The sequence below is a fragment of the Lactuca saligna genome, chromosome 9 (assembly GCF_052625555.1).
Source record: "Lactuca saligna cultivar CGN05327 chromosome 9, ASM5262555v1, whole genome shotgun sequence".
NCBI classification, from domain to species: Eukaryota; Viridiplantae; Streptophyta; class Magnoliopsida; order Asterales; family Asteraceae; genus Lactuca; species Lactuca saligna.
This window is the reverse complement of record NC_136425.1, coordinates 184,499,654-184,516,426: the sequence shown is the minus strand read 5'-3', so window position 1 is coordinate 184,516,426 and position 16,773 is coordinate 184,499,654. Positions and strand designations below refer to the sequence as shown.

At 34.2% G+C, this 16,773-nt stretch overlaps 1 pseudogene; it reads right to left on the bottom strand.

Moving 5' to 3' along the window:
- Positions 1 to 6,401: 6,401 nt before the first annotated feature.
- On the bottom strand, positions 6,402 to 8,773 carry LOC145017772 (L-type lectin-domain containing receptor kinase IX.1 pseudogene; annotated as a pseudogene).
- Between the last annotated feature and the right edge of the window lie 8,000 nt (positions 8,774 to 16,773).

The following is a 16,773-nucleotide window of genomic DNA, read 5'->3' as shown; positions in this document are numbered from 1 at the left end:
AAGTAGGGTCTGAATCGAGTGCTCCAGATCTTCATCTGTGGAATACAGTTCTCGCAGCCGATCCCAGATTTCCTTTGCTGTACCACATGAGCTTACTAATCGAAACGTGTTGGATTGAAGGGCGAATCGAATTAGTCTCAATGCCTTAATGTTGCATTGGAACTTTTCCTTTTCGTCCTGAGCGACGTCCTTTACATCTTTTAAAAGATCATTGTACTCCTTCTGAGTTTTAATGATTCTTGAAGTGATTGAATGAGCGAATGGGCCAACTGTGATTGCTTCCCATATCTGATACCCATTATCTTCCGATCCAATAACGTAATCTTCAAAATGGTGCGTCCACACTTCGTAGTCTTGAACATAGAGGATTGGGATCTTGGTTGTTCATCCGATGCTGTTTGAGATGTTGATGGGATTGGATTGAGAATCGTCCATGCTTGATCGTTTAACCTGTTATAAGATTAGACTTTGTAATACGTAATATTAGGGCAAGATTAATAATTAATGAGATAGTCAATTAAGGAGTGATAGCTCAATAAATATCAATGAATGCGAAATGAACCCTAATCACTTCTTGGACAGAAGAGATGTGTATGAATTACACAGCCTCCTGCTCTGATACCAATTGATGAGATGAAAATTCTCTTTGATCGTTTAGATCTTACACAGGTTTATCAAAATCATGCAAACAAAATAACAAACAAAAGAATGAACCAACAATGAGCTGAATGATTCAATAGATTCACGCCTCAGCAGAGCTCGATGAAGAACTTCCGCTGTAGAGGCTTTTAGGGTTACAATCGATAGAAACAATAAACCTTATGAATGATCGACTAAACACCTACGTACCAAGATGCATGCAAGCATATGTAAATATTAAAACCCTAATAATTAAATCACGGATTGACAAGCCCAATCCGGATACAAAAATGGGCCAAGGAACGAGCCCAAGACGCAACACATAATAGACCCAACAGAAGTATTTTCCCTCATCCTTATTATCATAATAAACTATCTTTGGTTATGAGTGACCTAATCAATAAGACACTTACCAAAGAAATCAAGCCTAAAACTATGACAATGGAGGGCTAATGATCATAGCAAACAATGGTAACATATTATTGGTTTGAAAAAAAAAATTATAAATTACCAAAAAGGAAATCTTGAAGCAAAATCAATACACCATTGACTCATTTCTAATGTTAATAATGGGCAAACAAGTGGCTTTGCAAAAAATTGAAGATGTACTAACATCAACTTATTTGTAATATCTTGATAATGGGCAAATATTTAAATTCAAACACAAATATAGAAGAAAATGTTGACCTAACATCAAACTATTTGTAATGTCAAACATGGATAAACCTTCTAAAATTCAAAGCATGATTCCCAATTAGATAGATACTTTCAATTCATTCATAACAATTGATAGGGGCAAATATATCATTTAACATGAAAACTTAAAAAAAAAAAAAAAAAAAAAAAAAAAAAAAAAAAAAAAAAAAAAAACCTAACGTGTAGATACTCCAATTTTACCATGCTTTTTGTCTTCTAAATTTTTTTTTTTTGTACATAGTGATCGTAGACCGGCATCAGAAGAAAAAAATTCACCGCTGAATTTTTTATGTTTGACCAATTAGATCAAAGTCAACTATGGAATCATACTTTACCTAAAATGGCAAAGATATTAGACCAATTAGATAAAACATTATTAATTTGATCAAAAATTTCAAACAAATATTATTAGCAGATCCCAACTTTTTGAACATATTATCCATATAAAAATCAATTTCAGTAAGTACTCTCCTTGAACAACACTAGAAACGAAAAGGAATGCTCTTTAAAAAATCGACTATGTGATGAGAGAGTTACGAATAAAGGAAACTAAGCGACTTTGTTAATTTATAATCTGATAAATAAATAAATAACAGCAAAAATGAGTAACGTTCATTCAGTAAGCCCATACCTGCCAAAATGTACCACTATCTCTTTACCATCAACATTTCTTCCTGAAATAATGCCATAAAACATAAAAAGAAAAGGTTGGTTTTTTAATTCATGAAATGAATTCTGTATTACATTATTGAAATATTAGCTATAAAAATTCATGGGTGGGTGTGTTTTCTTTAAACATTCAATGATTAGTAGAATGATTTGCAAGCAACAAATTCATAAAAGTTGGAACTAATGAGAAACAAAAATACAAGACGCATGGAATGGTCACTTGGGGTAGGCCACATGACATCAATCTTTTTACTTTCTAGCTGGAATATCAAGGCTAAAATGGTAAACTTGATAAAACTCTAAACTTTTTTAGTTTACCAAATCAAAGAGGAGAAAGTTGTGGAACTATATATATTATCTAACGGATTGCACTACACTAACAACAACTTGGATGAGTTATATGCATATGAAAATATATAAAGATAAGAAGAATATTCTTTGTACTATGGATCCAAATAACTCTTTTAGATCAATTCATATATGACAAATGAAATCGAAATAATCATTTCATCGAATACCGGGTGGATAGAACTTCAGCTCGACCACTGAACATGGTAGTTTCATGGAAAAATCCTCAAGATGTCATACCCTTCACACTAGTCCTCTTTTTATAATCATATAATGAAAAAAATAATTAAACTCTTGTCAAACAGTTAGATTAAAATGTAACTGAAATAGTTAGGAAAAATAGTAATATAATATACTTGAAGGGCATAGTGGGGAAAGCATAACAATTTTAATACATACATAAAATACTTTCAAATCCTCGATCAGCTACACTTGTCCATTTGAACTGGAATTTGGTTGGGGATTCTTATTAAACACACGGTATGCATCCCTTACCTCATGCCTATGACTTATGTTACTATATCAACCAAATCATCCCACTCAAAACCCTATCACTATATTTCATCTTCACTTACATCATCATCTTCATTCTCTAAATGATTAAAAAAATAGAAATAGATTTTGGGGAATAACCTACCTTATAATCACCAACCTAGAATTCGTTATAGAACATGTCTTGTACCAACAATAGTTGATGGAATTAATATCGGGACCTAGACATTGTGATAGCAAAAACTTAATTAAAAAACAATTTGTGTAAAATTAGGGGAGCGAAATTCCCAAACATGGTCTCTTCCTTCAACACACAGTGGCCCAAATCAAACATCATTTATAATGTAGAAGAAATAAAATATGGAAAAAAGAATCCCGTAAATAAACAGGCACAAGAAATAACATAAATCAACATATCTGAAGTCTTTCATCTAAGGCGTCGTCGGTGGAGAAAATCTGGATCCAACGACTGGAATTCGAGTAAATCACAAATGAATTACATGTGATTCTCATGTAAATTACATATATCTTTGTGATTGTTTTTGCATTAATCAATTTTTTTTTCTTGTAGATTTGGAAGAAATTGTGGTAACTATTGCAAAAGTGAAAAATGATAAATTGAAAAAAAAATGGAAATATTAACGTGAAGACATGAAAATGTTTTGAAATTTTGTAGCATTTTCTTTATTTTTTATATTTTATTTTGTATCGAATAAAATATTGATTCCTCGAATAAAATACTAATTCCTATTGTGTATATTAAATATACATATATGTATTTGTAAAAATATACATATATATACGTAAGATGTGAAATGTGCACATTGGAAGATTTGTTTGTTTTATTATTATTATTATTATGATTATTATTATTATTATTATTTAATTTTTTACGAATGAATATAAATTGGTTTTAGTAGTATGAAAATTTGATGTAGTTTGTATATTTTTACGAATGTAATTTGGATTATTTTTTACATTAAATAATTATAAAAATATGGATGCATAAATATATGTGTTTTCACTAAAATATTTATTAATAAATGGATGTTTTTTTACCTAAGATGATGACCATAACACAATGTATATCACCAAAACTTGCATAATTTTCCAATAGTTGTTAAACATAGTTTACAAAACAAAAGGCATACTAACAAATTTGCTCAAATAACCCACATAATATATATATATATATATATATATATATATATATATATATATATATATATATATATATATATATATATATATATATATATATATATATATATATTTGCGAATGAATATAATTTGTTTTAGCAATATGACAATTTGATGTAATTTGTATATTTTTGCGAATGTAATTTGGATTATTTTTTACATTAGATAATTAGAAAAATATGGATATATAAATATATCTATTTTACCTAATAGAATGACTAAAATATTCATTAATAAAATGATATTTTTTTTACCTAAGATGATGACCATAAAACAAACGTATGTCACCAAAACTTGCATAATGTTTTAAAAGTTGTTAAACTTAGTTACTATAGTGTTTACAAAGAGGGCATACTAACAATTTTTCCCAAATAGCCCACATAATTAATTAAATGTTAACATTCTACTACATAGTAAGAAGTTTGTTTTTAAACATTCGTATTCCTTTTTTTTTATTACATAGTAAGTTGTTAAACTTAGAAATTCCTGATTATCCTACTCTCTATTGTAGATCTAACTGTGCACTTCAGTATCTCTCGTTTACCTGATCGGATATTACATATGTTGTTCAACAAGTGGGTCTATATATGCATGATCCCAGGGAGCCTCATTTCACAGATCTCAAGCGCATTTTACGATAAATTCGAGCCACCACACATTATGAACTTCAGCTCTTATGTTCTCCGAATCATGATCTCATTGTGTACTTTTGTATTGACTAAGCTGGTTGTCCCATTACTCACAGATCCACATCAGGCTATTGTGTTTTCTTTGGAAACAATCTGTTGCCTTGGTCTTCCAAACGGCAAAATACGATTTCTCGGTCTATTGCCGAAGCAGAGTATCAGGGTGTGGCTAATATTGTTGCTGAAACATATTGGATTTATAATTTATTTCTTGAGCTTTATTACTCACCACATAGGGCAACTATTTTTTATGGTGTCAATGTGAGTGCAATTTACATGTATTCTAATCTGATTCAACACCAGCAGAGCAAACATATTGAGATAGCTATTCACGTTGTTCGAGACACAGTGGCCACATGGCAAGTACAAGCTCTTCATGTTCCATCCTCTTCTCAGTGTATTGACATCTTCACGAAGAGTCTAGCTCCTTCATTGTTCCTTGATTTTTGGTCAACATGAATGTTCATGATTCTCCTTCCGTTCTGATTGTGGGTGGATGTTTGCTGGATATATATATATATATATATATATATATATATATATATATATATATATATATATATATATATATATATATATATATATATATTATTGTGTTGTCTATATTTAGATAGCCTTTTTAGTTATTGAGGACAATTTGTATTATGTACTATTCCTTGTATTCTGTATATATTCTTTCACATTAAGGAATATACGTCCTATGGTAAAAATACCACGATATTCATTAGATTGATGACTCCTAATATACAAAAGAACCTAAAATAAGGAAATTCATACGTCTCCTACGCCTATAGAAATTCCAACAATATTCTCTGTCATTAATCAACTACAAATCTACTTATTATGATAAATAAAATCTAAAAATAACATGTGTCAACTTTTTAGGATGTCTCTTTCACACGTGACATTTTTCTATGATTTTTATTATTTCATTTTTTTTGTAACAAATCAAATTTAATTCAAATGTTGAAAATACAAAACCATATGCTAATAACTTTATTATGTTTATTTTGTTATATTAAATTAATTCATAATTAGTTACAATCGATAATATCTTTGTGTTTTTTATTATTATTTTATTTATTTATTTATTTATTTATTTTTGATATTTATCATTTTTTATCTATATAAAAATTTTAAATATACAATCCCTTGTTTTCACATGTTATAACCTAATAAATAAAAATATTACGATGAGGATCGGGCTAAATTCATGGGTGGATACTTACTAAATAGTTACGTGAATAATATACAATAATAATATACACTATCAAAGATGGCATGAACGGCAATTCTAACGACTTTTTAGATCATTTGACGCTTTGGAAAAATACTTTCTTTAAAACAAAAAGGTTGTGAAAAAAATCTATGTTTTATACAAGATTATTAGTGATTTTCTTTTGTGGATTTCTATATGATATTCTATTTTTTTTTTTAATTAGTTGGTTAATTCAGCTTAATTAAACATATTTATGCTAATTTCAGAATGTTTTGTATTTGGCTTTTGACTAGTTTCTAGAAAGTAAATTTATCTATGCAAATCAAATAACTTCAGAATGTGTTCTTTTTTTTTTTTTTTTTTTTTTCATGAGACTTCGTCTTTCAACACAAACCGCACTAAAATAAAAGTTCTGGCATGACATAAGAGAATCCCATCAACGATTAGTGAAATTTGATAAAAGTGGACCTCATATGTTGCAAACCCGTATATATTTGTCAAATAACTTACACGAACGAAATAAAACAAACTTGAACAATGCAAATGATTTTTAGATAAATAAATTAATACCTCTAATTCCATTGATTGCACCAGCGACACAACTATCAGTCTTTTTTTTTTTTTTTTTTTTGAGTAAGCCACGTTATATGCCTACTCGATGATGGGCCTTGGACTGATTAAGACAAGTAAGAGGCCACCGGCATCTTTGAGGGGAGTATGGGAAGGGAATCTTCGGAGTTGAGTGCCTGAATAACATGTCTCATTGATGGGCGAAGGTCTGGGTCTGGTTGTGCACACCATAACCCAACGATCATCAAACGTTTGATCTCTTCTTCCTCATATTCTGATCCTAGCCGCGGATCCACTGCCTCTAGTAGTGTCCGAGCACCATAGATCTCCCAAACCCATTCTACTAACTGTATTTGGTTTTCTTGAGCCATGTACATGATGGGTTTTCTCCCACAAGCTATTTCTAAAGCAACAACTCCAAAGCTAAACACATCTGATTCTCTGGTTGCCTTCCCAGTTACTACACATTCAGGCGCCATGTAACCCAAGGTTCCAGCCAACATGGTTGTCTGTGAGCTTTTCTCATGATCAACCAACTTAGCTAACCCGAAATCTCCAAGCTTCGCATTAAAATTTGTGTCCAACATCACATTGCTCGCTTTGATATCTCTATGCAGCACACATTGCTCCCATTCTTCATGTAGATACAGCAATGCAGAAGCTAGTCCATGGGCGATTTTGTACCTTGTGCCCCATTTTAACAAGGTTTTTTCCTTGAAGAGATGTAAATCTAAGCTTCCATTCTCCATGAACTCGTAAACAAGCAATAATTCGCCTTTCTCATGACACCAACCTGTGAGTTGAACTAGATTCCTGTGTCTTAATCTGCTGATGATCTTGACTTCGGAGGCATACTCTTTGATACCTTGTTTGGAGCCTTTCGACACCCTTTTGACTGCAACATGCGTGCCCGATTTTTGCAACAAACCTCTGTAAACCCCACCGAAGCCTCCTTCACCAAGTTTCCGACCCTCTGCAAAATTATTAGTTGACCGAGCTAATTCTCTGTAAGAGTATTTTTTGGGTCCGATGTTCATTTCGAATTCGTTGTTCATTACAACATCAAATCCTTGTCCCTCCTCCCTGCTTTTCTTCTTCCTCCATGCGTAGAAGGCAAGTAGAGCCAGAAAAGTAATCATGACAGATAAACCTACTACTAAGCTCACTACCAGTACTGTTTTATTCTTCCCTTTTACAGGATTTAGGCCACTTGTAGGAGGCATGACATTATTTGCATCCATCTGTAAATCAGAACTATTGAAAACCCAAGACTTCACAGTGTTTTTCTGGAACGCATTTCCAGTTGCAGCTGAGAACCCGAAAATAACCCATTCCGGCAAAACAGCCTTTAGATCGACTATGTAATAAAACGCTTGACGTACAATTGTATTATTTTGAAAACCAGTGAAGGAAACACTAAGATTTTTAGAAAGAGAATCATATGTAATCCATGCTTCACAGACTCCCCCACCAACTATATTGCTTAACCATTTCTGAGAGGCAACAGACTTAAGAGAGTTAATGCTGATACCTACATGATCGCCTATCAAATCATTGCTAGAGTTTCTTGGATCCCACTCCGGGTTTGCAAATGTATCAAACTCCACTGCTACAAATGGGTTCTTCGAATCTTCTAAGCCATTGATGGGAAGCCCCATGGATGAACCAGCTGATATGACTGAATTGTTTTCAGCAAGAAAGAATGTGAGCCCATCGCCATAATATGCATTCGAGTCTGAATCTATCACGAAGGAGAAATAGGTGGTGAAGCTTGCTAGCCCACCAGAGGCGATATCCCAAAGGTGAAGTGGTTGGATGTATGTAGCCCGTCCTTCTCTGTAGAACTTTGTAGTTCCATTCCCATCTGCAGTTACTTGGATTCCTTCATTGGAAATAAATCCATCACCCATTATGTTTATTTCATTGGACAGGTGTTGTCGACCAATATTTGTGAAATTGAAAGTAATTGATGTTGCTTGAGGGATGAAGAGAAGAAGGAAGTATGTTAAGATGACCATGATTGTGGAAACTTGGTTGAAGGTTTGCAAAACCTTGATGTTTTTCGTAATTCTAATGAATGAAAAGTAGATAACATCGTCACCTCAGCAATTTCCAAGAAAATCAGTTGGACTTTTTTTACTTAGACAAGATTGTGATCTACAAGTAGAGTGTTTTGAAATTGTCAAGTACTGTTCGAACCTGTTTTACGACTTGGTCATAGTCGCCGTCTTTCATCATATTTTAACAAAGTTATATCCCCTTATCCCCTTATATATAATAATATATATATAAAATGACCATAAGAATTTATACCACAACTGCTGCCACTGGTCGTGGACTGTACGACGTGCTCGATACTTTATGAGTGGACTATTCGTCTATTCCTCCCTCACATTTTCTCACTTTAATTATGACTCCCCGCATTCAAATGTGTATCCATCTTACACTTTTTAATTAGCACCATCTTATTTTCCTTCACTTTTTAATAACTTAGAAGAGGATCACATCTCAGTTCCTTTCATTTTTTTTTCTTTCACAATAAAACTATTTTAATTTTAAAAACTACAACTTTTAGAAAATAAGTATCATTAAATAAAAAATAATTAATAAACACAAAATTTAATAAAAATAAAAGTATTTTATTACTTAAAAATAAAAATTACATAATAAAACCAAGAAAAACATAATTAAAAGTTACACCAAATTGTCATCGACATCCTCTATCGAATCCTCGACGAATGTATGTGAAACATGAACTGCTCATCAAACAAATCACCATCTAAGTCCTCGACCCCGGGTTGCGTCTTAGCGCTATTAACATTTTTCACCAAATTAATATGAAAAGAGTGATGAATGCCTTGCACTTCTCTTCTGTTTGCCATAAACTATGGCATACCAACAACTACTTCAATGTTTGGAAAAACTTTGATTTCATCGTACTGACACATCGCTTTCCCTTCATCTTCTAAAATCATATTGTATCATCCCAAAATTTACGATCAAAAATCTCATTTTAAATTAAACAATTATAAAACCATTTTTCTGAAAAAATCGTAGAAACAACTCATATCAAAATCAATGTATCCACAGTCAAAACATGTCATGATAAAAACAATATCAGAGTATAAATATGAAATATCTTTTGTGTGGAAAATGTAGTGTGATGCGTTGCGATCATGCCGGCTCCTTTCCCTTCGAAGAGGAAGTACCTGAAACTAAAACCGAAAATCGTAAGCATAAAGCTTAGTGAGTTCCCCATCATACCACATACCATACAATAACACAGTGTGTAGCATATTTGGGTGCTGGCCTACCCCTTCGGTCTCTTTCAACTGATAACCGCCTAGCATATTTCTCTGTTGGCCTACCCCTTCGGTCTCTTTCAACCGGTAACTGCCTAGCATATCTAGATGCTGGCCTATCCCTTCGGTCTCTTTTAATCGGTAATGGGGACTATTTCACCTCCTACCACTACCACATATCATCCTAGTACATAAACATATAAGTCACATACTACCTAGCATATCTGCGTACAGGACTACCCCTTCGGTCTCTTTCAGCCAGTAACGGGGACTATTTAACCCCTCATACTACTATCAGAAAATATCATAACATACTAGCACATAAAGCATAACAAATAGTGGCATACCAGACAATTATCACACAGAAAATCATCTTAACTGTAATCAACTACTAGTGGGCCAGCATTGGTCCCTTTGACCCATTTCTACTGGAAGGTAACTCACCTCAAATGTCATGAAGTAGCTGAACTGTCCTCGACTCTGAAATCAACTCCACTCAAACTCCTACATATAAAAGATCTCCTTTAATTACCCCTTTCATACTCATAACTCCTTAAGGGTCAACTTTGGTGAAAGTCAAAGTCAAAGTCAACATTCTGGGTTGGCTCAACTAGCCGAGTTGACCCATCAACTCGTCGAGTTCCATAAATCAGAAAACCATGAAATCGCGAGCTAACTCGTCGAGTTCTTTCACAACTCGCTGAGTTCCTCCTATCAACAAAATTGGGACTTCTCCAGACAACTCGTCGAGTCAACCTTGAACTCGTTGAGTTCTTCTAAAACATCCCAAAAATAGTGTTCAAAAATTTCGTTTGATTATTCATAACAACCATAAATACCATATGTGATCTATAAAAACATAATTAATGTATCTTAAATCATCAAAATAAAATATTGTATCAAAATCATGTGCCAAATATCAATGTCTAAACATCCCAGGCTAAAAGTTGTGGTGTGTGCCATGCAGTTATCTTGCGATCTTCCCTTTGTTAACGAAAGTACCTAAAAACCAAAACATAAAACTGTAAGCACGAAGCTTAGTGAGTCTCCCCAAACTAACACATACAATGCACATAATCACATAATATCATACATTGGGCCTTCCGACTACATCGGGCCCCACCCGGTGTCGATCCCTGCCCGGCATCGGACTGATGTCGGGTATATATATATATATATATATATATATATATATATATATATATATATATATATTACATTTGAATAAGCATATAACATAAACACATAACATAAACATATATGCTAAATCCTTCTTCAGGAATGCCCCAACATCAGACCGAAATCTAGAACATATAACACATAACATATAACTAACATTCCTCGGGCTTGGTCTCGCATCGGACCAAAGTTTGGAGCATATAAACAAACACGTGCATGAATCAAGAAGACATCAAGCATACAAACATTCATCGGGCTTGCCCTTACATTTGATCGAAGTCCGGAAACATATAATCTACATCAGGTTAGCCCCGACATCGGACAGAAGTCTAGCATAGGCTAACATATATAATGTAACACCTCGTTTATTAAATAAATAAATAAACGAAAAGAAGCCCTAAAATCTATAATATTATATCAAGGTGTTGGTCTCGAGGGTTAATTGTTACAATTTTAGAAGTTGGGGGTTAAAAAGAGCAAGTTTTGGACATAATTTGAAAAGGATTTCAGAAGCCAGTGTCGGATTGGCAATAAATCGATTTAAATTAAAAAGATTTGAAGGTTTAGGAGTCTTATTGGTAATATACAGATCTATTATGAAAAGAATTTATGGGATTAGGGTTTAAAAGGTAAATTTTGATTGGTGCTGGCTATAGTATGGGGAGGAGGGACCAAAAGTGTATTTCCAGCAGTGTAGTTTGGTTTGGAGTTATGGGATTTATCCAATCCCTCTATCCTCACGTCAAAGGGGTGCAGCCAAAGAACCCTAATACCTAATTCAAAGATCAGCCGCCACCGAGGAATGGAAGCCATCCAGCCGCAATTGCGTGTCGAGCCTATTATCGTCGTTCCTTCACCATCGAAGAGCCACAACATCGATATCGCAGACGCCGACGATTGAAGGTCCAACGAGCCGGTTGATGTATGTCGGGACAAAAGAGGATGAAGAAAGAACCACGACGTCGCTTTCATCGTTTCCCAGATGGAGAATCGCACGCATCCCTCGCCTCCATCATTGCTGCCAATCAGGTGTTGTCACCGCCACCCCGAGCGGTTGAAGAGTTCCGCCGCTACTCTGACCACTGCTGCCACCTCGAGGGCAGCCAGGGCGGGTGTGTTTTCTGTTTTTTTCTTTGTATTAGCACTGTGTATTGTTGCTACTGGTTTATTGATTGTGTGTGTGTTTTATTTGGTCCTTAATGGGTTAAGTAAGAACACTTAACCCTAATCATCATTTCAAGTGAAAACCCTAATTTGTTGGGTTTGGAGTTGGGCCTCCTGTTGGGGCTAGATGTTTTAGGATATTGATGGACCATCCAGGAGCAAGTATAAGGAGTAGAGTATTGGGTTGGGCTATAGGATAAGGCCCATTAGGTAGGATTGGGCCCAATTTGGAAAAATAGGCTATAGATGGTCCATAGATGGGCCTTTAAGATTATGATGTATTGGACTATTGGATGGCCAAGTGTTTGGACCAAATAAATGGTTAGGCCTTTTAAGTAAGACCATGTGAAGGATTTGGGCCCAATTTAGAAAAATTGGGCCATAATTGGGCTTTACTTTATTATCAGACTATTGGGCCTTTGGATTGGGCTTTGGGCTTGAGTCAAGCCAAGTTAGGGGTAGAGTAGTCTTTTACCCCCAAGCATGGACTTATGATTATGAGTTGGAACCTAATTATTAATTGGGTGCTATTTTGATCTTGACAGATTTGGGAATCTGTCATCCAGCAACTAGGGTTTTGTCATCAGGACTTCAATAGTGTGAGGTGAGTTTTCCTCAAGTAGGAATGTGTCTAAGGCACCAATGTCGGTCTGTTTATGTAGTTACAGTATGTCAGGGTAAGCTCGATGCCGGGGATAGCCTGATGCAGTTTATATATTCATTTTATTTTGGACTTCGATTCGATGTCGGGTGGTCCCGAGAAGTAGTTTTGTATGCTTGATGTCTTTGTGATTGATGCATGTTTATGTGATGAGTTATGTGTTCCGGACTCCGATCTGATGTCGGGCAAGCCCGATATGCTTCGTGATAGTTTAAGTTATGTTTTGTATGGTATGTGATAGTTTAAGGAGAACCACTATGCTTCGTGCTTACACTTTTCAGTTTTGGTTTCAGGTACTTCAGGTTTCAAAAGAGGAGCTCGGGAAGGTTGCAGTGCACGCACCATTTGTTCAGCCTGGGATATTTATACTTTGATATACATGACAATTGTTATATTATTCTGAGATGCATTGTTTATGATATTTCTATGACGTATGTGATGGGGTTAGCCATAAGAACATCCTTTGTGCTCATACAAACCCTAATGCTTGGATCTAGGTTTCTACTATTGTACATGCAATTCATCCAAGACTTTAAACCCTAGATCTAGCATATGATAATAATATTAACATAATAATGGGTTTAAGATATTACCTTGATTGTTATGTAGCAATAACAATCTCAAATCCTCCTTGTAATGCCTTTAGAAAGCTTAGAGTCACAATTGTCACTCCTCTAATGGTTCACAAACACCAAGAGCAAGAGGATGAAGAATAAGGAGAGTGGAGGCTGCCCAAAACGTGTGGAAACCCTAATCAACAAGTTCACCACGTTTTTGAGCCTTAAGGGTCCTTTAAATAGTGAGGATATTAGGGTTATCTAATAAGGAAACCCTAATTTGGATGCTTAAGCCCTAAGCAACCATGGACTCCTTCCTTAAAGGCCCAGGACAATTTCTAATGGGTTTCCCCATAGAATTCGTCCACCCCTTTAATATGGATTCCATTAGCTCAATATTCAACTATCATACAATTGACAGTTCTAGTCCTTTAAGTTCAATTAATGTCTTTTAGCCACAAAATTAATTCCTAATTAATTATTTACTAATATTAATTAAACAATATGATTTATCCTTTAATATATCATTCTCATAATATATTAATAAATCATAATTAATCCTTTCTCTCCATAATTCATCCTATCAAGTTGCTTTGGTGAAGGCAACCCAAAAGGACCATGCGTCATCGGGTCAAGTACATACCAAAATAGTTATGGACATAGACACTAATCCAACAGTCTCCCACTTGGATAAGTCTAATAACTATTATGCGTACGACTTCAGATCCTGATCTGCAATAGTAGCTTTTTAAAGCCACTGTCAACTCTGATCTTATCAGATACGCGTGTCCTTTAGATAAGGGATCATATATTCCTCCATTCTAGATATCGTACAGATATGAGACATGAACTTAATCATTCCCTCTATACTATTTCCCGACTTCAGATTTATGATGACTGACGACAGACTATAATTGAACACATCAATTTAGTCCCGACTTGGCCAAGTGCTTAGGTGCCATCACTAAATCATCGAGGGGCCCAAAGATATCACTTTTATCCTACTTTGGATAAAAGGAACGGATAAACTTTGACTCAATGCTCGCTTGCACTCGCTTACCGAAATACACACAACAATATGTTTTATAACACCAAGTTACTGGTGTGTTTGCATATTATCAATGTGCAACCGACTCGCAAGATACAACTCACACATCTCGGTTTCAAGAATATAAGACATTATCGTCTCACCTACCACTCATGATAAAATCCATGAAGTGATCAAAGTGAGCGTGGGTTTAATCCAATGCTCAAATCATATTCATAAGCACTCATGAACGTTGCAGCAAACAATTGCTTATGTCTAATACACTTTAGACAATCCACACACCAATTCACGACAGTCTTCATTCATACCTACTTCCAACATATGATCGACTATGGTCCGTTTGAATAATTTGACTGTTCTGAACCAATTAAATTATTCAGGAAGTCAAAACATGCAAAGTGAAACACAAGAATAAAACTAATCCCATATGGCCTCAAACCTTTGAGTATAAGTAAAACACCTTTTATTTATCACCATATCAATTACTCATTATTTGTTGTTTCAGGTAATCAACTTCTTATTTGAATTATAAATATACTTGTCCCATGCTCTTAGCATGCACACAATGTTTACCTATGGTCCTTACTTTGTGAAATAGGTCAAATGAACACATTTCCAATCACACTCATTTCACAACTCCCAATCCTTATCACAAGTGTAAAAATATGTAATTCTTGCTACTTATAGAATACGTTAGATTCTAACATTTTATGCAATGATCCTTTTGTAATTTCACTGCACTAAGGTCACAATGACTATTGCCAATGAATTACAAAACTCTCTATCGAAAATTGTTACAAGACAATTCCATAAATGTGATGTCTCTCAATCAAAGTATATTCCTTTGAACATCCTTTTGCATAAAAGTTTCTAATCTTGACATAGATTCTTAATATCCAACTCCCAATATGGAAACGTTTCCATACTTACCATATGACAACTCATTCTTAATAGAATATTATTTATTCATAATAATGTCGGTATGCTCCATCCAATATCATACTTCCAACTACTCACAAGCGACCAATCCTTAGCAAGCTTTGGATCGTTCTTTGATAGTTGTTTAATTATCTTAGTCAAAACTAATTCTAGTCCTTTTTCCCTCTAAATGTGCTAGACTTTTGGAAAATTTTAGAATGGTCAAATATTATAGCATTTGCAATCGATCCTATACCCGAAGCGTATGGGGCACGATGCATAATGTCTTACAAAAAGATATGATACTTTATCAATCTTTTGCCATAATATTTTATATGTCTCGTTCTTACAATTCGAACTATGAAGAGGGATACCGTAATCATAATCGAAATTTAAGAACACACTATGTATCCTTGACTAAATCTATTAACATTCCACAACCTAAGCCTTTAGATTTGAAATGAAGTACAATATTCTCTCCCTTAATTATAGCAAAACAACTATTCAATCCTTACGACTTTGTAAAGTATAACTCTTGTTTTCTATAATTAATATCGCTAACTTGCAATACTTGCCTTAATAATCATACAAACATAACATTTATGCTCCCACTATCACGATGATTATTATAAACATAACACTTATGCTCCCACTAGCTTTGACATGTATTCAAAAACAGCTTAACTTTCAGAAAAACAATACCTATTGAATTTCTTAAGTTCATATTTCTAATACTTAATGCTTTGATAATCTTTTATCAAGCCTCTTAGTCTTATACACCATTGCATTAGATAGCTCATATGTGTGTCTAAACAATTCAGACTAATTGCCAAATCTCACAATTCGAATTATGGAAAGGGATACCGTAACCATAATCAATCTTGAGAATACAATTTTACAATCGCTATCTTCTTAAAATCTCTCTTAGTGAAAGCATTTCCTCACAGTCATCTTCATAAAAGAGGGAATCTTATGACACTTAGATTTTAATGGTGTATTTGTTCTTATCCATGCAAATTTGTCAAAACCAAAGTTTGTGACAAATCCAAACCCTTATGGACCGAACTTTTCTTAGCCTTGAACTTTTGTCTTATGGTAACACGGCTGCCCACCATGTCTTCTAAGTAGTTAAGCAGCTCACCATTTCTTATCGTTTTACTTTTCATTGATCAAGGTCCTTGCCTTTTATGCATTCAAATGAGAACTCATAGAACTCACATGCATAATTAACTCAATTGGAATTACATACAAACTAGATAGTGTCAACACGATAGGTTGTAGACCTCAACTCATGTGCTAGTGATGATCGATAAGGTTTATTATTGGTAAGTTCTTGAACCTTTTCAAGACCATTAAGACTCCTACTAACTCCTTGACATATAAGATTCTCTTGTCAATAAACATTTCTTGACAAACAGATATTCA